The following is a 25,608-nucleotide window of genomic DNA, read 5'->3' as shown; positions in this document are numbered from 1 at the left end:
TCAGTGTCCTTCCCGAGAGTCTGCCCTACTGTGCGAGACAGGGCTCCAGAAAAACATACCCGGTGGAATGTATGTGTGTGTATGTATATATATAGTCTATTGGTTATATATGGATATATACATACACAAGCTGTTGGTATAGTTCCAATTCTAGTCCCAAGGCCTGAGATCCAGGACAGCTAATGTTTCAGTTCAAGTCCAAGGGCAGGAGAAAGCCAGTGTGTCAGTTCAAAGACAGTCAGGCAGAAAGAAGTCTCCCTTACACCCAGGAGGGCCAGCCTTTTGGTTCTATTACCCTTCAACTGCTAGGATGAGGCCCACCCACATCAAGGAAGAGAATCTGCTTTACTCGGTGTCCTGATTCAAATGTTAATCCATTCAAAAACATTCTCAGGGAAATACCCAGAATAACAATTCACCAGATATCTGGATACCCCATGGCACAGATAAACTGACATAAAATGAACCATCACATACCGATTTCCAACTTGCCTAGCCAGTCCCTACCATTGTATAAGCCAGTATCTTGCAATATATCTCTTACTGTGTTCCTTCAGGTTCTGTTTCTCTGGCTGAACCCTGACTGATACACAGAGCAAGCTGAAAAAAGAATAATGATGATTATTATTGTCATCTTCTCTCAGAAGCCCCCAACAGCAGTTCTGGACATAGAGAGCCCTTGGCAAACACCACGGGAGCAGAAGTCATGACGATTTCTTCCATGACCCCTACGGTATCCAAGCAGCAAGGACAGGTCCCTTCCCAAGATCCCAGCATGTGCAGCTTCATCACCTCCCTTCTCCCAGCTTCCCAGACAACTAGGCTGGCATCTGTGGTGGCCAAATGCACAGAAGAACCAGTACATAGCTCTAACACACACTTCTACTAAACACTTCACTATTAACTACTTTGATTCTCACAACAGCCCACTGCAGGGACTACTAGAATTCTTCCCATTCTACAGAAGGGTAAACTAAGTCACAGGGAAGTTCACTGTGCGCCCCAGATCCCACAGCTGGGAAGCAAAGGAACAGGGGCCCAACCCGAATCAGACTCTTTTCTCCTGCTGCCTTTAGGACAGCTCTGAGCCTGTCACTTCTAGAAACTGAAAGAGGTTTTGGTGTGACAGTAATGTTTTGTATCTTCCCCCATTATAAGATGACCGTGTGGGTCTCCTTGAGCTTTGACCTCAGTTTGAGTTCCAGCTTTAACCCTTCAGTGTCTGTTTCATCTATTTATTCTGGGTCTCTGGTACCTCGTGGGTGCTCTATAAATGTTAATCGTTACATCTTTTGGGGGGGGGCTCAGTTTTCTCAGTTCTATCGTGGGGCTCAAGGTCTATCCCTTGAACTTTCAGATATCCAATACATTGATTTCCTTCTTTCTCATTTTATTCTTGCCACTTTCCTTGTATATATTTCTCTCCTAATAGCCCCTACCCTCACCCACTGTTTGGGATGGGAGATGAGGAAAAGGAAGCATGAGAAAGGAAGGGGTGAGATGTAGCCCAGGAAGAAGAGAAGGGTCTGCTCTTACTTCTTCTCTCAGTATTGTTATGGAGATTCTATTCAGAATTGCAAGGCAAAAGAACCAAAAAAGGAATCCAGATTGGAAAGAGAGAAGTAAAACTAATCTTTATTTCCAGGTGATATGACCTTGTACATAGGAAACCCCAAGGAACCTACTAAAAAACTATGAGACCTAATAAATGAGTTCATCAAGGTCGTAGGACATAAGAGCAATGTACAAAAATCAGTTGTGTTTCTATACATTTGCAATGAGCACTCCAGAAAGGAATTTAAGAAAACAATTATTTCACAACAGCACCAAAAAGAATAAAATACATACAAATAAATTTATCAAAAGAAGCGTAAAACTTATCTCTGAAAACTGCAACACATTATTGAAATAGACTGGGAGAGATCTAAATCAATGGAAAGATATCACATATTCATGAATTGGAAGACTCCAGTAATATTATTACTATTATTGTTTTTAAAGATTTTATTTATTTATTTGACAGAGAGAGAGAGACAGTGAGAGAGAGAGCACAGGCAGGGGGAGCAGCAGGCAGAAGGAGAAGCAGGTTTCCCGCTGAACAGAGAGCCTGGCACAGAGCTTGATCCCAGGATCTCTGGGATCATGACCTGAGTCAAAGGCAGACACTTAACCAACTGAGCCACCCAGGAGCTCCAACTTCAGTAATATTCTTAAGATGATGGAACTCCCTGAACTGATCTACAGATTCAACACAATCTCTATCAAAACCCCAAATGACTTCTTTGTGCAAACTGACGAGGTAATTGCAAAGCTTATATGGAATTGCAAAGGATCCAGAAGAGACCGAACAACCCTGAAAAGAAGACTAGAGTAGGAGGACTCACATTTCCCAGCTTCAGAACTCACTGTAGAGCAACAGTGAGCAAGACAGTGTGGTACCAGCACAAGGCTAAACATTTAAATCAGTGGAACAGAACAGAGACTCCAGAATTAAATCCATGTCTCTGTGGCCAACTGATTTTCAACAACAGTGCCAAGGTCATTTAATGCAGAAAGAATAAGTATTTTCAGCAGGAAGATACTATATAGAGCCAGGAAAGAACTTGGGTTTGGAGATCAGACACACTCTGCCTTGCTGTGTGATTCTGCACAAGTGAGTTGACCTCTCTGAGCCCGAGTTTTTTCATTTGTTAAGACGAGAGTAATGAGAAAGTGCTCATTTCCCGAATCTGGAAACACAAAACCACTATGCGAAGTGCTTAACTCAGATCTGGTCCCTTGTGCAAACCCATGGGCAGGATGGAAGAGCAGGGTGGGACATACTGGTGAGGGTTAGGGTCTGGTGCTCCTCCCAGGTCCCCCCTGGGGGACCCCTTTCCCCAAGAAAAGTCAGGGCTGGTGGGGTTTCAATCTGTAGACTGAGCTTGGCGGAGCTCTGTGGGTTGGTAATAAATAGACAGGAAAGGAGATTCCATTACGCAGGAATGTCTGGGGAGGGGGTGGGGAGGGAATCAGCTCCCCTCCTAGCACCAGCCAGCCCTGCAGCCTTGATTGATGTGCCTTGCACCACAGCAGCAGGGCCTGGCGGAAGGAGGCCCCTCCGCCGCCACTCACCCCTCCTGGAAGAAGGCCAGCAGCCAGATGTTCTTGGTCTTTGGGGAGCTTGGATGGGGGCAGGGAAGACCGGCAGTGGGCCAGGGGGCAGACGCCCAGATGTTGAGCCTCTATCTCCTTTTCCTCCACAGCTGGACTCAGATGGCTTTGGTTCCATTGTTTGACCTTTGGCCAGTGGCCATGTCTCCCTGGGCTTTGACTCAGTTCAGAGTTGGGGATGGTGGTCCTCACCCACCCTGTCCTACTGGATGAGGCACGTAACTGCCCAGAAAAGAGCTTTAAGCTCCAAAGAGGAAAGTGTCTCACCTGCCTAAAGCTCTTGTGTTATTCTGGCCAGAGCCACAGACAGAGATGTGATCAGGGCCCGGACCTTCTGTGGGAAGATCCAAGAGAGCTCCCCAGATCTCCGGTTCAGGGAGTAGATCTGAAGACAGATTCTGGGTGAGAAGGCAGTTTTCCACCAGCAGGTGCTAAGATCCACCCAAGGCTTATTGCCCCATAGACTCCTCTCAAGGACCATGATTGGGGGGTGTGGCTCAGTGGGTTAAGCCTCTGCCTTAGGCTTAGGTCATGATCTCAGGGTCCTGAGATGGAGCCCTGCATTGCATCGGGCCTCTCTGCTCAGCAGGGAGTCTGCTTCCCCCTCTCTCTCTGCCTGCCTCTCTGCCTACTTGTGATCTCTGTCAAATAAATAAACAAGATCTTTAGAAAAAAAAAAAAAGGGGCGCCTTGGTGGCTCAGTGGGTTAAACCTCTGCCTTCAGCTCAGGTCATGGTCTCGGTGTCCTGGGATCGAGCCCTGCATCGGGCTCTCTGCTCAGCGGGGAGCCTGCTTCCCCCTCTCTTTGCCTGCCTCTCTGCCTATTTGTGATCTCTCTCTCTGTGTCAAGTAAATAAATAAAATCTTAAAAAAAAAAAAAAGGAACCATGATTGCAACAAAGAGCACAGACTCACCTCTGGTCTTCTAATGCTTCTCATATTAAATACATAATAATTAAAAACGACATACAAGGAACAACTAAAAAAGAGAGAACTAAACATTACCCCATGATTCGCTGTGTATGACAGATTGACTGCTAACATGTTGTAAATTCGTCTTTATTGGTATTCTGAATCTGTGGATATAAATATTTATGTATGCTTATTTTTCAAGTTAAGTGGGCTCACCATACACGTCTGGCTTTGTAACCTGCCTTCCTGCACCCGGCAGCATGCTGCGAACATCTGCCCTCATTCAGAAACGTAGGTCCCCATCAACCTTGCCGGCAACTCTTCATTACACAGCTACCTGTGTTGTTTGCCTTTGGGGCAATTTTCAGAATTTCCTTAAAATGGACAACTCAGCACCGAATCTCTACCTCTCTACCTTCATACACATATAGATGGCTTCCTCAGGATACCTTCCAAGAAGCAAAATCAGTGGGTCGAAGAGCATGTTGCATGGGGCTTTGAGGGCCCCCTGCCCCGGGCAGCCACCCTGCCCCGGCCCCACCTTTGGAGGAAGGTGTTTGGTCCCCACAGAGACACCTGGCTGGGACTGCGGGCCCAGGGACACATCTTTCCCTGATGTTCTCTGGCGGACCCCAAAGAGTGGGGAGTCCTGGTTTGGAACGGAGGAGAATGTGGATAAAACCTGTCTGGTCCTCACTTTGCCCATCTGCAAACTGGGGGAGCCCACACCCTGGTTCTCTCCGGTTCATGGGGACATAGGGACCATGAACGATAATGCGTCTTCTATAATCCCACCTGCTGGCACAGACTTTCACAACTGGCGTGGGGACTGCGGCAGGCACAGTTCTGTGCTGGACAGGCCTGCTTACCACTGGGCAGCCACCAGAAGACCCGGCTGGGGTTAGGGTTGGGGTGAGGGTTAGCCTTGGGGCCTCAGAGGCCTCCTTCCTGGGGTCCCTGGGGAGAAGTTTGCGTGATCACGCAGCCCGAGTTGTGACCTCTGCAGGAAGCGCCGGTGGAGGGGAATGGACTTGAAGGTGGCCTCTCAACGGTTCCTGGCATCCGAGAATCCTGTGAACTACTTGGGACCAGCACCCTTTGTGGTATTCACGTGTACGCACTCGCTCAACTTCACACGCAAACCCCCATCAGCTACTCCCGACAACATTTCAGCATTCTCTTCCCTGTCACCCCCCCACTCTCCCCAGACCGAAGCCTGCACTTGGCCTCACATACACTTGGTCACATTCAGATACGCAGTACTAACAACACAATAACAATTATTGTAAGAGCACATTTATTGAGCATTTCCTAGGTCCTGGGCGCCTCCCATATACCATTTAATGCCCCCTCATGGTCCGGATGAGATGAGGTCACTTGCCTAAGGTCACAGAGGTGGTAAGCAGAGGAGCCCCACCCTGGGCACACAGGGGGCCCCTCTCCTGTACTTGCACTCCCACAGGGACACACCCTGACCCCCTCCGGCTCCCCACCGCTGCCTTCCTGCCCAGGCTGCTGGGGGCCAAGGAGGGAGCGCTTGCTGCCTGAGTCCCTCTAAGCCTCACCCAGCCCTTGGTACACAGCTGAACAGACCAGGCTTGTCCAGACTCAGGCAGCCAGAGACACAGTAAATCCAGGCTGTTAACCACTGTCTTGGTTTTTCAGGGAGAGCAAGCACTTTCCCCAGACCAGAGCTTCTGAATGGGAAGGGGTGGCACTGTCCCTTCCTTGACGCCCTCCCTCCCTTCATCTCCCCTCTTTCTCCTCCTTTGCCCTCTCAAGCCAGCCTTGAGGCCTTACTTCCGTGTGCTGGCACTGAGGTTAACACTGGGCCTCGGCGGGGAGTGTAGCCTAGGCTCCCATCATCGAGGGACCGACAGCTCAGCCGGTCCTATGAGGCCGAGAGGATAGCCTTTCTCAAGGTCACCCCCGGAGTGGGCGGCAGAGCCAGGCCTAACAGCCAAGTCTCCTAAGCCAAGGTCAGGGCTTTGCTTGGGGAGACAAGCTCCGGCCCAACCACGAGACCTAATGGTTGTCCATACCCTGGATATGGGGCTCAGACATGGACCTCCTACAGAGCAGCATGAACAGGAACTGTCGCGCCGTTGGGCTATCGTTGATGCCGTGGGCTCCGGGCATTCTGTACGCTTTCTCTTCTTTACTCCTCTTGATGACCCAAGAAGATAGCTACTCTTACTATGTCTTTCCCCCGTTTTACAGGTAAAGAAACCAAGACTCACAGCTAGTCAGAACTCAAACCCAGGCCTTTTCCTCCAAAACCCAAGCTCTGTCATGAGGCCATACAGTCTTGGATGAAGAAGGGATTGTGTCAACCAACATGGGAAGGCTTTGGCAAGCTAGGATTCAAGCAGGCTTTTAAAAGGATGGGAGAAGAGAGGGGAGCATCCTGTGGGCACAGCTTAAAGCCAAGGTACCTGTGAGCCCCGGCACCAACAAGGGAACAGACCATTCTGAGGGGAGCCAGACAAGCTCTTAAAATCCCTCTGATCCCTTCCTGAAGGAGGATCTAATGGGTGAACTTGGCCCTGGTGCTCTGGTCTGGAGTGCTCTTAAGAACAGTGCAGGATTGGCCCCAGAGAAGCCCCAGGAAACCTTGAGCTGGGCAAAGTTCTCCCTGGCCTCATCAACCAGGTGCTGTGGAAGGAGGAGCCAAGAGGTCCCTAGTGACTGTGCCATCCCCGGAGAGGGACACTGGCAGGACAGGAGCAGGAACCAGACCCCGAAGGTCCTCGGGATCCGTGGACATCAAGTTCCCTGACACATGGGGCAACTGCAGCCCAGGACGCCAGGCTGGCGGAGGTGAGTGCCGGGAGGCTGGCAGATGGAGCAGGGAGAAGGGGAACTCCACTTCTGCCGCTCGGCTCTGTCTAGGGTAGGCAGGCAGCTGAGCCAGCCCTGTGAGGCGCTTAGTCGAATCCCCAAATCATAGCGTTAGAATCCAGCGTACTGTGGCAGGAACCGGGAGAGATTAGGTCACGAACCTCGGAACACACAAGACTTCTTTCCACCCTGCTTTCTGGTGCACCACTGCCTCCTCCTCCTGCCATTCCCAGCTCTGATGACCCCTCCTTGGGGAAGTTGCCCAATATCTCCCCTCCAGCTCCTACCACACACGGGAGGTTTGGTGGAACTCCTTCGGAATGGCCCTTCTCGACCTGGGGCCTTGCCTGGCATTGTTTGTAATTACGTTCTCATTTGTGGGATTACGTGATGGCTATTGGGCCCCTTCTAGCTGCGAGCTCAGAAAGGGCGGGAGATGAGTCATTCCCATTCATCAGGGTCCACAGGCCTCAGCGTATAGTAAGAACTATTTGTTGAACAAATGAGTGAGGGGGCAGGTACGTGTGCGCGCACGCACGCACGCGCAGTTGGGCAGATGGGTAGGTGAGTAGAAGGGTGAGTGTGTGGAAGGTGTTCATGAATGGGTGTTGGATGGGTAAGTAGGTGGGTGGATGGGTCGAGGGATAGAGGCGCACGTGAAAAGATGGCTGGGTAGACGTTTGGAATGTTAGACTCTAAGAATATTAATAATCATAAAACTCTAGGTTGCTGAAGTCCTACTTTTAAAAAAATTGCATTATCCTGTTAGAATAGAAGGGCTCAGCATCATGATTAAAAGGGGCAATTACAGAGCTCAGCACCCTCTTATGAGAGATGAGCAGACGAACTTAGAAAAGTGATGTCGATTTGTCCAAGACCACACAAATCAGGTGACCTCCGATCCCTGTTTCCTAAACACTGTGCAAAACAGCCTCTGGGGAGGGGTCAAAGTCCCGTGTTCCAGTCCTGTCTTTCCCATGGTTTCTATGTGACGCAGGACAAGTCATTGGGCCTCCGGTTCCTCTTTAGAAGAAGAGGTTTAAAATCTAGGGTTTTTTTTTTGCTCTTGGGAAGGCCAGCCTCCCTGAACTTTACCAGATCTGGGTACAGATACCCTCCCACACCTTTCTCAAAGCCCACTGGAGCTGTCAGAGTGGACGTCAGGCCACTGGGGTAGAGGGTAGGTAAGGTTCCAGATCTAGAGTGGGAAGACCAGCCTCCATCTCCCTCATGAGCCAGCCTGGCCCTCAGATCTACCTCTGGGCCTGATTTAGCACTCTTGGGGCATCCCAGGGAAGAGGCTGTAGGACCGAGTTTCTGGCTCCTCATTCCTTGACTGGAAGGTCTACACCTGCCTGGACACCTGTAATCCCAGCTCCTGAAGCTGGGGAGGGGTAGGTTTAGTGGGAGAGAATCCCCTTAGAGGCAGCCTTGGGCTGGTTTGATCCCAGCCTCAAGGAAAAGGGGTTCTACATGTTGGCAAGAAAGGGGGCTTTGCGGTGGCCCTGGAAGAAAGTAGGGGTTAAGTGTACTCAGAGGCCCTGGACACCTGACCGTGGGAATCAGAAGAGGAGGGGAGTCTGGGGTGTGTGTGTGTGTGTGTGTGTGTGTGTGTGTGTGTGTGTGTATCAAAGGCAGAGATGGAGTCAGGTGACAGCCCCATGGCAGAGGTATGGGGTGGGGTGCAGGAAGGGGGCAAAGGACACAAGAGGAAGCTGGAGTGGCAGTCACAGGGACTCCTGGGGCCATAAAGTCAGACTGAAGCCTCTAGACTTTATCCTCTAGAAACTAGGAAAACTTCTTTTTGTCAAGGCTTTCCCATTTTTTTTTTGACCCTAAAAAAATTCCTATTGCATATACCTTGTAAAAAAAAGAAAAAGCAATTGGTACAACTGAATGCTCCCCTAAGTTCCCTCCCTAGAAGTGACCCTTATTGCTAAGTCTTCTAGGTCCTACCAGAAATAGTCTCTGCTACATTTATTCAACGGATCCACCCCTCCTTTTGACACAATGGAAGCCTATGGGACACACCGTTTTGTTGCAAAATACGCATTGCAGGTCGTTTCCTGCCCAGCGCTGCTGTGCGGTGTGGACACTGCTCTTCATTACTCAGTCCCTCCTAATGAACAGTGACAGTTTTTTCAAGGCCTTTGGTTCCACAAACAGTCCTGGGATGAACAGATCCTTGTGCGTCCACCTTTAAGCACGTGGGCCGGTACACACCACCTACATTCCCAGAGGTGGTCGTGCTGGGTCGAAGGGAACCAGCCCTCGGCACTCCATCGGCAGCACCAGGCTGCCCCCGGCCAGTTTTGAACAGGGAGTGACAGGTTTTTAAACTCCAGTCGATTGTTTCTGAGGGAGGGGGTGGAAAGAGCAGGCTATGTGGTTAGGAGCCACACAGTCTCAAGGTCGAGGCGGGGCTAGAAGATCCTCAAGGGAGGGTTCCTCGGGAGCCCCTGTGAGCTCCGGGCGCTGGGGCTCCCTGCAATGCCCAAGGGAGCCTGGGAGGAAGGGGCCCCAGTGGACGTGTTCCTTTGCTGCGGGGGAGGCCGCCAGGCACACCGCCAGGCCCAGATTCGCAACCCCGCGGGGGCCACAAGCAGCCTAGTGGAGAGAGGACAGGCTGTCGGCAGCTGTGAGGGGCCCGAGTTCAGCCAAAACCCGTGCGGAGGGCTGCCAAGAGTTTCTTCTTTTCATTTCTCCAAGCCTTGTGCTTTGGGCTGGGGCAGTGTCATCCTCATGTTTCCTATTACTTTACAAGACTCCCATCAAAGCGCCAGCCGTGCAGGCCCTTTGATGTCTGGGCCGAGCCGGCTCCACCTCGGGGAGAAGCATCCTTGCTGAGGATCAAGAGGGGAGTCAAGCTGCGATGGTCCCCAGGCCTTGTCCACCTGACTGCTCCCCCAGCTGCACGCGTGCTGGGACCGCAGGCTCCTGGAGGGAGAGTACAAAGACCATCGCTGCCTGGCCCAGGCCCCTGTGGTGGGAGGGGACCAGAGGCGCAGAGTGGGGCAAGGGGCTACCCCAGGCTGCACACAAACTTGGTGAAGTGCCCCCTCTCAGATGCTGTCCAGACTCGGGGGGAGTCCACGAAGGGGATTTCTCCTGTGACTGACCGAACGTGACGGCCATGCTGGTCCCTCAACTTCCCCACCTTGCCTCCCAGAACCCTCCTGGTGTCAACGCGTTGTTGGCAACTGAGGCAGGAGGGGCAGTTCCTCTGGGAGGGTTCAAATCCTGGGCTCTGGCCCTTTGAGCTGTGTGACCTTGATCAAGTTACTTGATCTTCTCGGAGCTTCAGCTTTCTCCTCTGTAAAACAGAGTGAAGACATTCCCACCCCAGAGGGTCCTTGTGAGGGGAACCGAGACGATTCCTGCAAGCATTTAGCATCGCGTTTGATGCAGAGTCTCAGAAAGTCCTATCCTGGTTGTTGTTGGTGATGGGGTGGAGGAAGAGGTTTCTGAGCGGAGGGGCTCGTGAGGAGTAGCCTTGCTGACACCGGGCCCTACCACTGTCCAGTGGGGCTCAAAGCAGGGACCCCGGCCATCACTGCCTCCGGGGAATGAGATCCTCCTATGCCCCTCCCCTCGCTCCCCACCTCTGACTCCGAGCCTCTGCTGGAGGGTGTGGGGGCGAATGGAAACACCGTGCCTGGCGTGGGGTGGGGCTCCGATGGGGTCTGGGCCAGGAGGCTCTAGAGGCAGGGGAGCGGCGTCTGGGAGGATGTGGCCTTGCAGCCCTCCCTCCCGGAGGCAGCCAGGGTGGGAAAGGGGGGGTTGGTTTCCTGGCAAAGCTGAAAAGCTTTGGATTTGACTTGGAAACACATTGAGAAGTCCCTGGCGGCTGCCTCCTCTGAAACAGCCTCTCTGAAGTTGAGCCCAGGCTGGGGAGGCTGTTTTATATAAAGGGGCTCGGGGGACCTCGGCGATGGAGGACAGGCTGAAGGCTCGCCCCAAGAATTACAACACATGCCCCCGGCCACTGAGCCTCTGCGTCTCCTGAGGGCCTGCCCCGGGGGCTGGAGACTTCTAGCGCACAGGGCACAGGGGACCAAGGCAGGGAGGAAGGGACCCTGCCTAGGAGTTCACAGATGGGGAAGGGGGTAAGCATCTTCTCAGCTAGTCCCTTGGGCTCTGCCTTCCTGGTTTTTGTCATATCTGTGTTTAGCCTGTGATTCCACTTATCTAACATTTTTCTTTAAATCATCTCCTTTTAAAAATCTGAATACATTTCTTTAGAAAAGAACTTTGTCCTGCTGTTGCAAATGCAAGACTCCTATCCCTTGCCCCGCAGAGTGACAACATCGAATAAAATAAAAGCAAAACAATCCTGTTCAATTCTAGCTAGCCTGAGACTTGTTCTCTCTTTGATAAAAACAAAGGAGATTAGCCAAAGTGAGAGAAAGACAGGCTAGCACCCAGCTAAGCTGCCTCCTTGATTAGAGCTGTCAGACAAAATACGAAGTGCCCAGTTAAAATTAAATTGCAGATAAACAGTGAAATAATATTTTCATATGTACATCCTAAATGTTGCATAGGCTATACTCATACTTAAATTTGTTTTTGATCTGAAATTCAAGTTTAATGGAGAATCCTGTATTTTTATTTGCTATATTTGGCAACCCTCTCCTTGATGAATGAAAGACAGCTTTTGAAGGCATAACTTTCTTACTGCTGGGAGATTAGCTGTTTCCATGCAGTATCCCCGCGCCACCAAAAATAATCTTGAGAAAAGCTGTCCTGATTCCAGGTGGAATGAGGACAAGCAACAAGCACACTGGCATGGGGATTTGGAGGTGGGGAAGAGTGATGCCCTTGGGGGAAACTCTGGAAGGTTCCTTGAGAGAGAGGGTGTGGTGCCTGGGTCCTAGCCAGGGACCAATGAATGCAGTTCGGCACCCTCTTCCCCCAGTGACCCCCAGGGCTGGGAGGACAGAGGACACTTCACAGGGGTGGAGTCTTACAGGGGTGCAGTCTTAACCCTGCTTGTAGCCCACAAACAGGTATGTGTTTGAGTAGTTATGGCTTGTGAGCATGAGTGATTGTATGCATTTGCTCAAATCACACCATCTCAGGACACAAAAGAGCTTTTGAGGGAGTCTCCTCCAATACCTCCCCTAGCCCCTGCCTGCCCCATGTGGGAATCTGAAACTCACTTGCACTTCTCCAGTGATGGGGTGCTTACTACCTCCTAAGACATCTCTTCCCATCTTTGGGCAGTGTTGGTGGTGAGAAAGCCCTTCTTTAGCCTGAACAGAAATCTGAACTTCTGCTGGGTTTCTGTAGATTCACCTTGGCCCTCTAAACAAAGTGCTCCGCTCTTGGCCAGGACAGTCCTTCAGAGATCTGTCAGTCGTGAGGGTAAGCCCTCAGAGTCTGTTCAGACCCTTTTCCCATTTCTTTGAACTCTACATCTGACGGCTTGATTTTTGGCTTTCTCATTTGCAGGGAAGGGCTTAGGACCTGGGATGGGGAAACTGCCTGGGGTGGCCCCTGACTTGTGCACTATCTATAGTCAGGGAGCAGGGAAGAGGTTGCCTGTGGGCAATGCTGGGAGCAGAGGTGGGGACGGAACTGGGACGGGAGGGATGTGTCTTCCCTGCAGAGGCCCAGCTTGCCCGAATTGCAGACAGATCCCTGGACACCTAGGGTCTGTCCCTGCTCAGCCCCTAGTTCACTGTGTGGCTTCGGGCCAGCCCCCTCTCCTTCCTGGGCCTTCCCTCTGCTCTATGCACCTGGAGCCGCTAGATCTATTCTTATAGGTAAAAACGCTTCTGGCTGTTCTGATTGTTTGGGACTCTGCTCTGCAGTGACAAAGCAGGACAAAACAACGTGATCGGTGAAGTCAGATATGGGGGAGGGGCTGTCCCTGCTGGGAGCGAGGAGGCACCCTGTGCGGGTAAAGCTGGCCCCGGGCCCGTGTTAATCCAGCCTGCACACTTGCGCAGGCACACCCTGCCACCCAGACGGCCAGAGGACAGAGGTGCTCTGTGGAGTGCTGTGCGCAGGCCAAGACTCACAGGCCAGAGGTTGCTGTAGAAGGCAGCGGGGGAGAGGGGGGCTGGCTGGGCAGAGCTGGGGTGCAGATGGCTTCTCTGTGAGGGGGGGTGGTGGTGGGGAAGGTCTTCAGGAAACAAAACTGAGAGTCAGAGCTGGGGCCCGGCGGCTACACAAAGGGGCTTTCTCCCTGTCCCTTCAGGGCTGGGAGGCTGAGTGAGGAGAAAGCTTAGAGGGTTCATATTGAACCTTCAAGCTGGGCAGGGTCTCCAAAAACCACAAGGCCGCCCCCTGGCCTTGCGACAGGCTGTCCTCAGAGAGGGCAGATGGTCAGAGAAGAGGGTCCTGCCACCTCCCCGGCCCTCTCCTTTGGCCCCTGTTTCTGCTGCTGTCTCGCTGTGTGACTTTGTCCCTGCCCATCTCTCTGGGCCTCTGTTTCTCCAGCCGCGTGAGGAAGGACCAGGCAGATGGTCCCTCTGAGTCCTCCAGGTCCCACATTGATAAGAAGCTCTTTTGGTTGGCAGACAGAGCACTTTCCTATTTCCTGCTCCGTTTACCTCCCAACAGCCTGTGGCTAGTGAGGTGGGTGTGGTGGGCACTACCCCTCCAATTTTTTTCAGATGACAAAATGGAGGCTCCGAGAGAGGAAGGGGTCCTCCAAGTTCACACCAGGAGGTAGTGGCTGAGCCAGCCTCCCATGGCTGCATCCAGACCTCCATCTACCACCCTGGAGGTCTGCACACTCCCGGTGTGGGGGGAGGGGGGATGAGGGCATGGATCAGAGAAGACGTGATCCATCCATCGTTTCCTTGCCTGTTTTCTACATGGATTTTTATGTAGGAAGTACTTTGTGGGGACAATATTTGCATCCAAAGAGAAATGAAAGCCTTATGCTCTCCTTGGACTCCTCAGGTGAGATTTGAAAAGACCCCCCTTTCTTAGCTGCATGGCTTTACTTGGGGTTCAGGCAAGAGCTGCCCATATCTAATGGAAATGAAGGGGATTTGCACTTAAAAAAAAAGCTTGTTATTTAAATCCAATTAAATGAACATCTAGTGTATGACTAGTTTCAGAGGTAGAATTCAGAGATTCATCAGTTGCATATAACACTCAGTTCTCCATCCATCAAGTGCCCCCCAAATGCCCATCACCCAGTTACCCCGTTCCCCCACACATTTCCCTGCATTTTGTTTTTTTTTTTTTAATCAGAAACATTTAATGTGTGACAGTGTTTGGGTGGAAATTGGGAATTTTCACAACGCATAGAACCGCAAAGTGTGATGGTGGTAGTATCAGGAAGTTTCATGGTGGAAGGATATTCAGAAACTCTCTGGTCCATCCATGCCTCCCTACACTTTACTGAAGGGACACCAAGGCCCAGAAAGAGGAAGGGATTTGGCCCAGGTCACCCAGCCTCAGTGGCAGAGACAGGACTAGAACTCGGGTCTCCTGACTTGTTCCAGTTTCAGCAGAGGCCACTCTGGAGAGGCAGTGGGGTAGAGGGCCGGGGAAGGGGAAGAAGAAGAGGGGGCTAGGGCCTGGGGACAGTCAGACAAGAGGTATTTGGGGTCCAGCCGTCTGCTGATAAGAGACCCACAATGCCATTCCAAAGGGATATTTTATCAAGATGTCATTTTTCCCACTGCACGCTATTTTCTTTCTCGTGCAGACCATGCCGGCCTTTGTGATAAGGCGCCTAGACATGTTCACACTAAGGCAGCCAAAACATGAGGCAGGAGGAAAAAAATTCCCTTCTTAATCTGTCCTCCCCCAGCCCATTAACCCCCCCTCCTTGTTTCCTCTCATTCTCTGCAAGTTCTCATGCCCCCCCCCCCCCAACCCAACCCACCCGGCTGGCTGGCCTCTTCCTGCTTTCCAGTAAGCCAGCCCAAAGGAGCCAGGAAGGTATGTGGCCTGGAGGAGGTCAAAGGATAGACGTACAGAGGGGCTTCCCCTGGGAAAAGAGGGCCAGGCTCTCCCACCACCAGCAAGGGCCAGGTGGGGTGCAGGGGACATGTTTACAGGCTTGTCCTTGGAGCCTTCTCCCTTCCTTCCCTCCCCTTCCCCCAATCCCTGCAAATGAAACACAGAACTTTCTGGTTGGGGATTTAAGCTGGAGGTGATTAGAGTTTCCCCCACCTGCAGATTCCCTACTCCATGACCCTAGTTCCTGACCTTCTAATCCAAGGACTGATGGGAAACTCTGGGGAAGAGGCTACTCTGCCTCCTTCCAGCCATAAAAACTCCCAGACTTAAGAAATCTGGCTAGACAGGAGATGTGGGACCAACCAGCCAATGTTGGACCAGTCTCTTCTCCTCTCTAGGCTCTTCACACCTCAGTTTGCCCATCTACCCACTAAGGGAAGGGGTTAGATTCGTGTCCTGGCACTGAAATTCTCCTTCTGGCTTTATCATAAAACGATGTTCTAGCTCAGGCCCCCTGGGTGCTTGGCAAGTTGGCTGCATGGCCCCCATGTCTCAGTACCCCGCCCCTGCTTTGCTCAGGAAGTCCACCCCGCCCTCCACATCTGGATGGAATTTACCCCCCAAAGCAACTCAATTACCAGAGATCTGATCAGGATGTCTCATGTGTCAGAGGGGGCCCTGGTGAAGGTTGCTCTGCCAGAAATGAGGGCTCCTGGACCTGTGGTCCACCCTGCTCACAGCTGGGATGCCCTCCTGGGCCCATAGGAGGACAGGGCCTGGGGAGCAGTGTCCTGCTGAACAGGGGGTTGGGGACACAGAAGGGGCTGCCACGTCCCGCTCTGGATCAGGCCCCCATCCATTCAAGACGTGAGTCAGCACATAGAGGCTGGAAGGTGAAGGAAGATGGGGTTTGAATTTTAGACAAACTGGTCTGGCTCCGTGCACAGCTGTGGAATCTGCTAGTGTGTTAACCCATATGGCTTCTCCTTATGTTCCCATCCCTAGCAGGGAGCCTGGATGGTAAAGGCTGGTGTTTACTTGTAAGGCTATGGCAGTGAGGGTCAGGGATGGAGTGCTGTGTCCCAGGATGCCCGCCTTGGGAAATTCAGGTCATCCCTGCTGCCTTCCTGCAGCTTCTGCTAAGTTGGCAAGTGGGAAGCAATGAGCTTTGGAGTTTGCTCTTTCTTCAAGTCTGCATTTAAAACCTCCTGTGCTGATCCCATTGTTAGTGAACTGTGTTCCTGGCATCAAACCTTCCCAGCCCTCACCATCCACATACACAGAGGGGTCACTGAGCCCTAGAGTTCTGGGCTGAAGTGAGCTACGCCCATCAGTTTAGTAACCGCCGGGAGTTGGGGGCCACCAGATTGCGCGAAGGATTGGAAACGGAGCGAGTCACGGGTATCAGCAGCAGAATCACGCCTATGACTGCCAATTGCGCTCCAGGTGACCCACCATGGTCATGGGCTCCGCATGAGCTGGGCTGGGCTTGCCAGGCTGGCAGGGTAGTACCCACACGTGCACACATCCACGCCCCACCTCCTTCCATCACTGAATCTCACCAGGACCGCTCCAGTGTTCAAGCCAGCAAATATCATTAATGCCAATTAAGAACACAGCACTGTGCTCAGCGCTGCTGTGTGGAGAATGAAACGTCTGAGGCCAAATATCCCTCCCCCAGGGGCTCCCACCGTTGATGGGGATAGAAAACATTGATTTGAGAGCCAGTTATGAGCAGAAGCTGGACCCCGGCAGGCCAGGCTTGAATACCAGCTCTGCCACAGCCAGGGGGAGTGGTGAGGAGGGCGTCAGGCAAACAGCTCAGCCTCCCTACCAGCCTCAAACGGTTGTCTGGTTGTCAGGAACAAGCAGACAATGCATGGTAAGCACCAATATGGCACCTGACCCAGAGTAAAGTGCTCCACGAATGACTGCTTTATTATCACTCCATAAAACAATTAGCATTTCGACAAGAACCTCTCACTTACCTGGAAACCCTCCTACTTCGCAGAGCCCAGCCAAGAACTCATAGAAAGCTTCCTTTCTAAAAAGGCCTCTGAGGGGTGCCTGGGTGGCTCAGTTGGTTAAGCATCTGCCTTTGGCTCAGGTCATGATCCCGGGGTCCTGGAATCGAGTCCCGCATCGGGTTCCTGGCTCAGTGGGGAGTCTGCTTCTCCCTCTGTCCCTCCCCGTATTTGTGTTCTCTCTCTCTCTCTCCCAAATAAATAAATAAAATCTTAAAAAAGAAAAAAAAAAAAAGTCCACTGAGCTGTTGTCAGTAGAGTAGCAAGTATTTGCACCAGAGCTCAGGGGCCTTTCTCCCCAGTAAGCTGATGGTGGAAGTGAGGGCAGTACTAGTTCAGATCACTTGGGGGACAGGAAGGCTTTCCGAGGCCGGAGGGTGCCAGGCTGACATGGGTCTGAGTTGGGAAAGAGTCAGGAGGCAGAGCTGGGGACCAGGTTCCCAGGAATCTTAACTCATTGGCTGCCTGGGCCAGTGGGAACTGCTGAGGGGTCACTGTTGGGGGGTGGCAAGACGCAAGGCCTTCTTCAGGAAGCTGACTCTGGGGGGCTAACGCAGGGTACAGCGAGGGGGCACTGGCTGGCAAAGAAGCCAGTCAGGGCCCACTGGAACCCAGACAGGATTTAATGCCAGGATCCATCCACAGCATGAAATTCCAGACAGGAAAATCACCACGTACTTGGCAAAAGCCCCCCACCCCCCACCCCTTCACTTCCTTTATATCCCGTGATCTTCATAAGTCAGCAAAATGGTTCTCTGCACTTTGCAGAGGAGAAAAGTCATGTCCCTAGAGAGGGGACTTTGTCTAGGTGTTAGTGGTGCAGTGAGGCCAAGAACCCAGGCCTCTAGCTCCTGTGTCAATGCCCCTCCCTCGTGGAGGGTTCGAGAGAGCTCTGTCTGCCTATGCTTATTAAATGTAGAGGCTTTCGAGAACAGCCGAGCTCTGCAGTCTTGGGACCAGGATGGGGTCTGGGCGATGAGTGAGGCCCTAGAGGGTTACAGGCACTAACTCTGGAACCAGGGAATCCTGGCTGGAGGCTCAGCCCCGCTACTTACTGGCTGTGTGGCCTGGAGAAACATCGAACCTCTCTGGGCCACAGCTTCCCTTCGGTGCGGAGCTGCCGGCCACGGGGGCTGCTCTTTCTCTTCCGTGAGCCCTGGGAGGGAGTGGACCTGTCTCTCCGTAAATGTCACAGCCCCCACACCTGGCGGGGGGCTCGGAGCACCATAGAAACTCAGTCGATGTCATCGCAATGGATCATTCACGTTTGTTATGGGCACTTGCTCTGTGTAAAGTATTCAATTAAATGGCTGGTGAGACCGTTGGTGAGAAGGGACGGAGCATAACAGGCGTGGGGAGCAGAGGCCACTGCTGGGGGTGAAGAAACATCAGTCAGGGGGAGTGCAGAACCGGAGGAAGGGGCCCCTGACTTGAAGGAGCTGGGGAACAGCCCACCAGCAAAACATGCCAGCAAGGACAGGGCCTGAAAGCCCTGTTCAAGCCCCGTTCAATTTTCCACTCGGCTGTATCTTGCCATGTGACTCTGGCCAAGGCCCAGCCCTCACGAGGCCTCCGTTTTCCCTCGGGGAGAACAGATGGAGGGCACAAGGGACTGAGAGCTGAGCTGTCAGGGAGGGAGTCTCCCTCACCTGAGGTCTCCAGGCCTGTTGGGATCTGCCGACCTGAAGGGGATTTCCTGGGGCCGGCCCAGTTCCCAGCCCTGCTGACGTCTCCACTGGATGCGTGCCCAGAGTTGGGGGGGGGGGGTTGCCCAGAGCAGCGCTCCAGTGGGAAAGGCAGGCGGGCACGCTCCCAGCCCATACCTTGGCCCTCCTTCTGGGGCCCTGGGGTCTCCCCACCCCCAACCCGAGGTAGGGAAGTGGGGGATCCCTTCTCTCGAAAGAAGAAGGCACTGCCCCTATGCTCAAGATCCTGGTTTGCTGTGTGACCTCAGGCAAGTCCCTGCCTCTTTCTGGGCCTTGGCGCCCTTTCTCAGAAATGACAAGGCAAAGATTTCTAAGCTTTTTTGGAACTTGGACACTCTGGGGTTTTGCTGGGAGTTGAGGGAAGTGGCAGCAGGGGTGGGGGTGGTGGTGGTGGTGCTTCCTGGGAAAGAGAACTGGGATGGAGACTGGATTCCAGGGGCTTGTTTCCCTGCTCTGAAGTGGAAGGTAGAGGGGATGCAGGGAGGGTGCGGGGAGAAAAGGAGCCCCAAGGCCTCCAGGTGGTTATAAGAAGGGCAAGGCGAGCCTGAGGTTTTGGAAACATATTTACTTTTAAGTGTCTGGTGTCACTGGGGGCTTTCTCTTTGGGTTTTGAAATGCTCCAGAAGTCGGCACTTGGCATGTGCATGTTTGCCGAGTGGAATATGGGCTGTATTTATTCATCCTTTAGCGGGAGCCCTTAAAAATATAGACGGCTAATGTCTTCAGTATGTATGAAATATCCCATATGCTCGGAAACAAAAGGGGCTCTGTTATTAAAGTTTCATTTCCACACGCCCCCTCCCCTCCCTCCCGCCCGCCCCCCTGACACCCTGCCCTCCTTCCATCCCGCTCAGCCTGCTCCGAGACAGAGCAAGAGCGAAGAGGCAGGCGGGCAGTCGTGGCCGGAGGCCCGGGCACAGCTAGTGCCTGCATGAGTGGGTGCGGATTCTGGCTCCAGGTGAGGGGGAGACTGTGGGAGAAGAGACCAGGGGTCTTCCAGGGAAAGGGCCCTCTGGGGTCCCCGGGATGGCCAGTGGAGGGGGGGGCCGAGGTGGCCCTTCTTGTGGGCGCCTGTGGGGCCGGGGCCCTGGCAGGGCCCGACTGTCTGGGACGGAAATGCCCGCTCTGCTGCTAACTGAAACCACATGTGTCTCCCAGGCAGCGGGACAGAGACGCCGCCAAGCCTGGGGCTGGGGACTGGGGGTGGGGGGCGGGGGAGCAGGAGGAAAGAGGCAGACTGGCCCCGCCGTGTGCCCAGGGTGGGTGGTGGGGTGGGAAGGGTTGGGGTCATTTGCATCTGTACAAATGAGGGCATGTCAAGAAATGTGTGTGAATGTCTGAGTTCTGTGTGTGTGCCTGTTGCATGGCTGAGTATGTGTGTGCGAGCATGTCTGTAAGTCAGTGCGGCTCCGTTCACGGGACCAGACTGGCCTCCCTCTTGGCCTGCTGTGGCCAAAGTCCTGGGCAGACTCCTACCTATCTCCCACCAACTGGGAGCCTGCTAGCTGCCCCCTGGAGGGGTCCCCTGGGGTGAGGAGGCACCCCAGCTGAGTTGGTGCTGGTCCTTCTATGTGGGGACACCCCATGACTGCCATCCTCCTTCCTTTCTTTTCCTCCTACCTAGTTCAGCCTTCCTCACACCTGCAAACCTCTGCCTATTTGCCAGAGAGAAAGACTGAGGCACAGAGCAAGGGGCCGATAACAGCCTCTTCTCCCATGTCTGTGGTCCTCTTTTTCAGAGGGCTCACTTCCAGCCACGTGGCATCCTCCCTGTAGCCAAGGAAGGTGAAGAAAGCTAGTCCAAGAGAGGGGACAGCTTTCCCGCAGCATCAGGGAGAGAGTAGTGGGGGCTGGCCGCTCCAGAAGGGGTCAGAGGAAAAAAACTGGGACAAGGGCCAGGCCTCAGGGAAGAGGCCGGTGGCTGCCCTCAGATGCTGTGGCAAATCGGGGGACCTGGGGGGCACCAGTGACCTGAGTCCTGGATCCTCTCTCCCTAAAGAGTGAGACTTGCCGGACGCAGGGCTCCGGATTCTGGTGGTGGCCCCGCACAACCTTGCTGTGGAGGCTGGACAGGTCTCCTCCCTTCCTTGGCCCTCAGTTTCCCCATCCCTACAATGGCAGATTTGGGCCAAGACAGTATTTCCCCAAGTGCGGAATGTGGATGGTGCCACGTGGACCACTAATTTTGGTTTTCACAAGGTTTGTGTGTTATTTTCCACCTACACAAGGGAAAATTACATAAAAACATATTAGATGAAAGTATGAACTACGCAAATGAACAAAGGTTCATTTGAAGGTTCCTGGGGTCCTGTTCATTTTGGCAACAGCTCTCTTGGTGCTTCTATCATTTTAAATCCCCAGAACAATGTTTGGTCGGGGTATCTAGGACCCAATGTAATCTGTTTATAAGCCATTCTTTGGCCCCCACAAATTAGCAGTTTTATAATTCTGTGATAAGAGTGAAAAGCCTAATTGTCACATACTGTGTGTGTGTGTGTGTGTGTGTGTGTGTGTGTGTGTGTGTGTGTGTGTGTGTGTGTGAAGGGACAGGGGATGGAATGGGCAGACCTAGGAAAAAGATCAGCCCATCCCAAGGTCAGGGCTGGGTGCCCAAGGTCAAAGGCGGAGAGTTTGGGAAAGAGATTGTTCCCTGACTGACATTTTCAAGGGCTTTATCCGGCCTCAGCCTTGCTTTGAATCATAGGGTTGGGCGGGTAGACCAGGGGCCACCCTGGCTTTAGCCTTCCTGCCATTCAGCCTTGACACCCTGGCTACTTAGCTGTGTTTTATGTGCCAATCCAGGACTGCCCTTGCAGGAGGGAGGTGCCCTGAGAGGATGCAGAGGGTGTGGGGAGCCCGTGAGTGGAGCCCCTAATCACTTCTCCAGGCTGGGGTGCTTAGAACTAGTGCCATTAAGGATGTGTCCTCCCATATCCCCTCCTTACTAGGTGGCTGGCTGATGCTCTCATTGTTACTCATGACAATGACTATCTGTCCATGGATCTTCATCAGTGATGGGTCTCAGCAGTAACTCTACGCAAGCACGACCCGGGCTGGCTGCGGGAGGCACAGCTTCTGAGACTGTCCTTTCTGGTCTCCTCCTGCAGCAGGCAGAGGGCCCCACAGATTGGCTCCAGGATGTGGACAGCATCTTTCGGTGGGGATGGATTCAGGAGCCCTTCTTGGGGAGGCAGCAGGTGCAGAGGAAGGAGCCCAGGGCAAGTTCCTTGCACTCCCAAGGCCTCAGTGTCCACACCAGACTCAGGAGACGTTGCTCCCAGCAAGGCTGCTGTCATTCCCTAGCTCTGTCTAAGGATGGAGTGACCTCCATCTACTTCTAGGGGGTTGTTGTTTCTCTGGAAGGTTGGGAGTTTTAGAGCTGGGCTCCCTGGAGCAGAGATGGGCCACATGGAATTGTCCACATTCCTTGGGACCAGGTTCACTTGGGGCCTGGACCAGCTGTTTCAAATCCTGGACAAGCAGCCAGCCAGGGTCAGGGGCACAGACCCGCTTTCAGAACTTATCACATTCCAGGCAGCCTTCAGTGGCCTTGTGGGTCCTGCGGAACTACCAACGGCTACACCCAAGGCCAAGGGCAAACAGAAGCCTACTTTATGAGGCACTGGGCAGCTTTCTGGGCATCATTATAGAGAGATCTGCCTGGCCAGGGAGCGGCAGGTGGGGCCTGCTGCGTTGGGAGGAACGGGCTTTCAAAAACAACACTTCCTAAAGTAACATTGCCATTTAGAAGATGAAACTGTTCATGCGACCAGCGTCCACACAGACATGCAACCCTTGCTGAGCCACAGAGAGGCCCTGAGCACTCCACTTCCTTAGACTTCACCTTGATTTCCGGAGGCAAAGTGTGTGTGACCACAAGGTTCCTTCCCGGCAGAGTCGTGCCCAGGTCAACCAGTGATGATACCGACTTCAGGAAGAGGGAAAAGCGTGCATTTGCTGTGGGGTCAGGAGAAAAGAGAAGGAAGAAAAGTGGTCGGGGGGGCTGCGCTCTGCTCCTGCTGCGGCCAAGGGACCTGGCCAGGTCACTGCTCCTCTCTCAGCTCTGCTTTCCTGATCTGTGAAATGGGTTGTCAGGAACCTGAGCTGACGATGCAGAAGCCAGTTTTGGGCCCATCAGTGACTCTGCTGATGCAGGAGGGTGTCGCCACCACCTCACGAAGGGGAGAACGGGACCACGAGTGATTCCCCAGGGAGGAGAGGAGAGCACCCGCTCTTTCCGAGCCTCGGGCTCCAGGCCCAGCCCTGTCTGTACCTGCTCTGTAACTCGAAGCAGCCTCCTGACCTCTCTGAGTCTCAGTTTCCTCGTCTGTAAAATTGGGGGCAGTGACAGCACCTGCCTCACCGGGTGTCTGTGGGGGTTCAGTGAGCCAACCCAGCAGGTAGTAAGCGCTCAGCGACCACCGCCCTGGCTGAATGGGGATCTGGAAGCCTGGGGCTGGGGCCTGGCTGGACTCAGGGGCCTCCACCCCTCAGAATGCCCCCAAACATTCCCTCTGGTCCCTGGGCGGGGCCACAGCTTTTACAGGTAGTATAGTGGGTGGCCAGAAGCTCGGGGAGGCCTGAGGACGGCTTCTGCTTGGGGACTGGCCTCCGATCTAGCCACAGACACTACCGAAAACCCCTCCTGGGGGAACGCTGTGCCCCATGCGGGGCAGTGGCGGGGCTAGCTGTGCTTTTCTGTAGCATGGCCAGCAGGATCGTGGGGTGCCTTCCTCCAGGAGGGAACAGGAAGACTGAGAACCCCTTCAGAGAGGGAAGGGGCCTGTGTGGGGTTGTAGCAGCAAAGCAGGGACTAGAAAACCTTATGAGGAGGGGGAGGGGAGGACCCTGTACCTACCCTGCCAGGGCCTCCCTCCAGCTCTGCTCCCTGGAAGCAGGAACTGGCTAAAGGGAACCGGAAAGGAGAGAGAGAAAGCAAATAGAGTCGGAGAAAAGCCTGGAGCTTGGAGCACTGGGGTTGTTTGGTCTGGCGGAGCCACCTCCTAGGCCACTCCCAGCAGCATTGCACACGGTCTCCCCAGCCGCCCCACACACATGCACACACATGCACACACACATGCAGAGACAGACACACACACACAGCTGCACACAGGCGTGCAGACCCACACCGATGCACAGATAGACACACGGAGACTCACACGTGCATATAGTCACACAGAGAGACGTGCACACATACACCTATGCTCACGAGACAGATCCACGCACACACGCACACGCGGTGCGGCAGTTCTGAGCCGGAGGGCAGGTGCTGAGATAGAGGGTTTCTGGAATGCCTGGCTCAGCCCTTCGCTGCAGCCACAATAACACATACCGTGTACTTACTGGTGAGCTCAAAGCCCTTTACTTATATGAACTGGTTTCAATCTTCACAGCAGCCCATTGAGGTGGGCACTGTAATTAGTCCTGGTTTGCCTATGGGAAAAGAGATGCGAGAGGCAAAGTGACTCAGCCAACGTTGTGCAGTTTTTCCAGCGACCCCCACCCCCCACAAAGCAGACCCCCAGCACATGGGGCCCATTGGCTGAGCGCTGCCCCCCGCTGTCTCTGGGAGGTGCTAGGTTGTGGCTCTGGGCCAGGCATCATGTTCAGCACTTTGGCCCCCGCTGCCCTCACCATGTGAAGCAGCAAGCGGAGGTGACCCGTTTTCTCAGGCCCAGGAAAGGGCCCTGACCTTGGTCACAGAGAGTAGAAGGAGCGGGGCTGGATGACTTGGTGTGAGCTGACGGAGGCTTCAGGGGCCAGGAGAGGCGGGGGTTCAGGGAGGGATAGACCACCACATCTGCAGTCAGTCAGCACCTCCGGCCTCCTTCTTCGGCATCTCCTCCACAGCTCTCTTTCCCTCATCTGCCCCAACCCCTGAGACTGTCGCCCTATTGCCCTAGATCTATGCGTCCGGGGCCCCCATGCCTCCCGCTTGTTCAGCCAGCCAGCCATTGCCTCGATAAGCGTGTTCTGAGTTTCCTTAATAACAGCTTTGGATAACTGTTGACAAAACATGTTTCCCTTCCATTATTTTATTTTATCCTGTATGTGCATGAATGTGTTGGCGGCTGGCGGGGGGGGGGGGTGTCAGTGGTGATTATTATTTTCTTTTAACTTGACTCCACCACTCACAGAGAATCCTTTCCATAGAGGGTCAAACTTACCAAAATACAGATCAGAATCTGCTGCTGGGCTCGACGTGCCAACAGCGCAGGTCCACGGTATGGGCGATGTGGCATGAAAGTAGCAGTTGTAGAGTGAGGTCTTTGTGACCCATGGGGACAATGCGGCGCAGCGGAGATACGGCTATGGAAAGAAAGGGAAAACAGGCTATGTGCTTGGCCGTGTTGGTGATGATGGAATGCCCGGAGCGAAGGTGGTGATGGTCTGTACTGGTTTGGCTTTCCCGGAATATTGGGGTCAGTTCCCTTCCAAGAATCTGATAGACTGGGCTGACAGTAGAGGAGGGTGAACGGGGTGGGAAGGGCTCAGAAAACTCGTTCCTGGTGGAATGTTTGACGGGACTGAGGTTTAGCTTGGAGGAAGGTTAGCAAAGAGGGCCGAAGTGGTTCCATCGAGCTCACACGATGGGATTATGATCAGTGGGGTGGGGTGAAAGGGGGTACTGGAAGAGAGATTTCACCTCAGCAGAAAAGGGGCACTCGGGATGGAATGAATGAACTTCCCCTAGGGAAAGTGAGGCCCCTGACCCCGGAGGTGAACAAGCCGAGGCTGAGGGCCCTGAAGGAAAGGGAATCCAAGAATCAGATGGGGGCTTTAACTCTTTCCAGTCCCAATATTCGGCCACTGTGCGCCAGTGTCTCCTGACTTTGGCTCCTCCCACAGGGGATGCTGAAGCTGAGGGGTCCCCGGAGTGGGGGGGGTGGGTATTTTCCCGCAGCCAGCTGTGTCCATGCCACACAGCCTCCACCCTCCCCCACGCCCTGCCCTCCGGGATCAAGGCACAGAATCTTGGATGAGGAAGATCCACAGACTGACCAAAGTCGAAGGAACTCTTGGCAAGCATCTTATCCAGCCTCCTT

The 25,608-nt window shown here is 53.5% G+C and overlaps 1 protein-coding gene across 2 annotated transcripts in view; it reads left to right on the top strand.

Moving 5' to 3' along the window:
• The first annotated feature begins 6,754 nt into the window (after nt 1-6,754).
• SYNPO (synaptopodin) overlaps nt 6,755-25,608 on the top strand; it is a 66,363-nt gene continuing 47,509 nt past the window's right edge. Inside the window, exon 1 of one of the 2 annotated variants that reach the window (XM_045999255.1) lies at nt 6,755-6,885. The gene's annotated coding sequence lies outside the window, so the exon portion shown is untranslated. The remainder of the gene's footprint in view (nt 6,886-25,608) is intronic. The other variant, XM_045999256.1, reaches the window with a different exon arrangement.

The sequence above is a fragment of the Meles meles genome, chromosome 3 (assembly GCF_922984935.1).
Source record: "Meles meles chromosome 3, mMelMel3.1 paternal haplotype, whole genome shotgun sequence".
Taxonomy (NCBI): domain Eukaryota; kingdom Metazoa; phylum Chordata; class Mammalia; order Carnivora; family Mustelidae; genus Meles; species Meles meles.
This window is presented reverse-complemented; position numbering and strand designations above follow the sequence as displayed.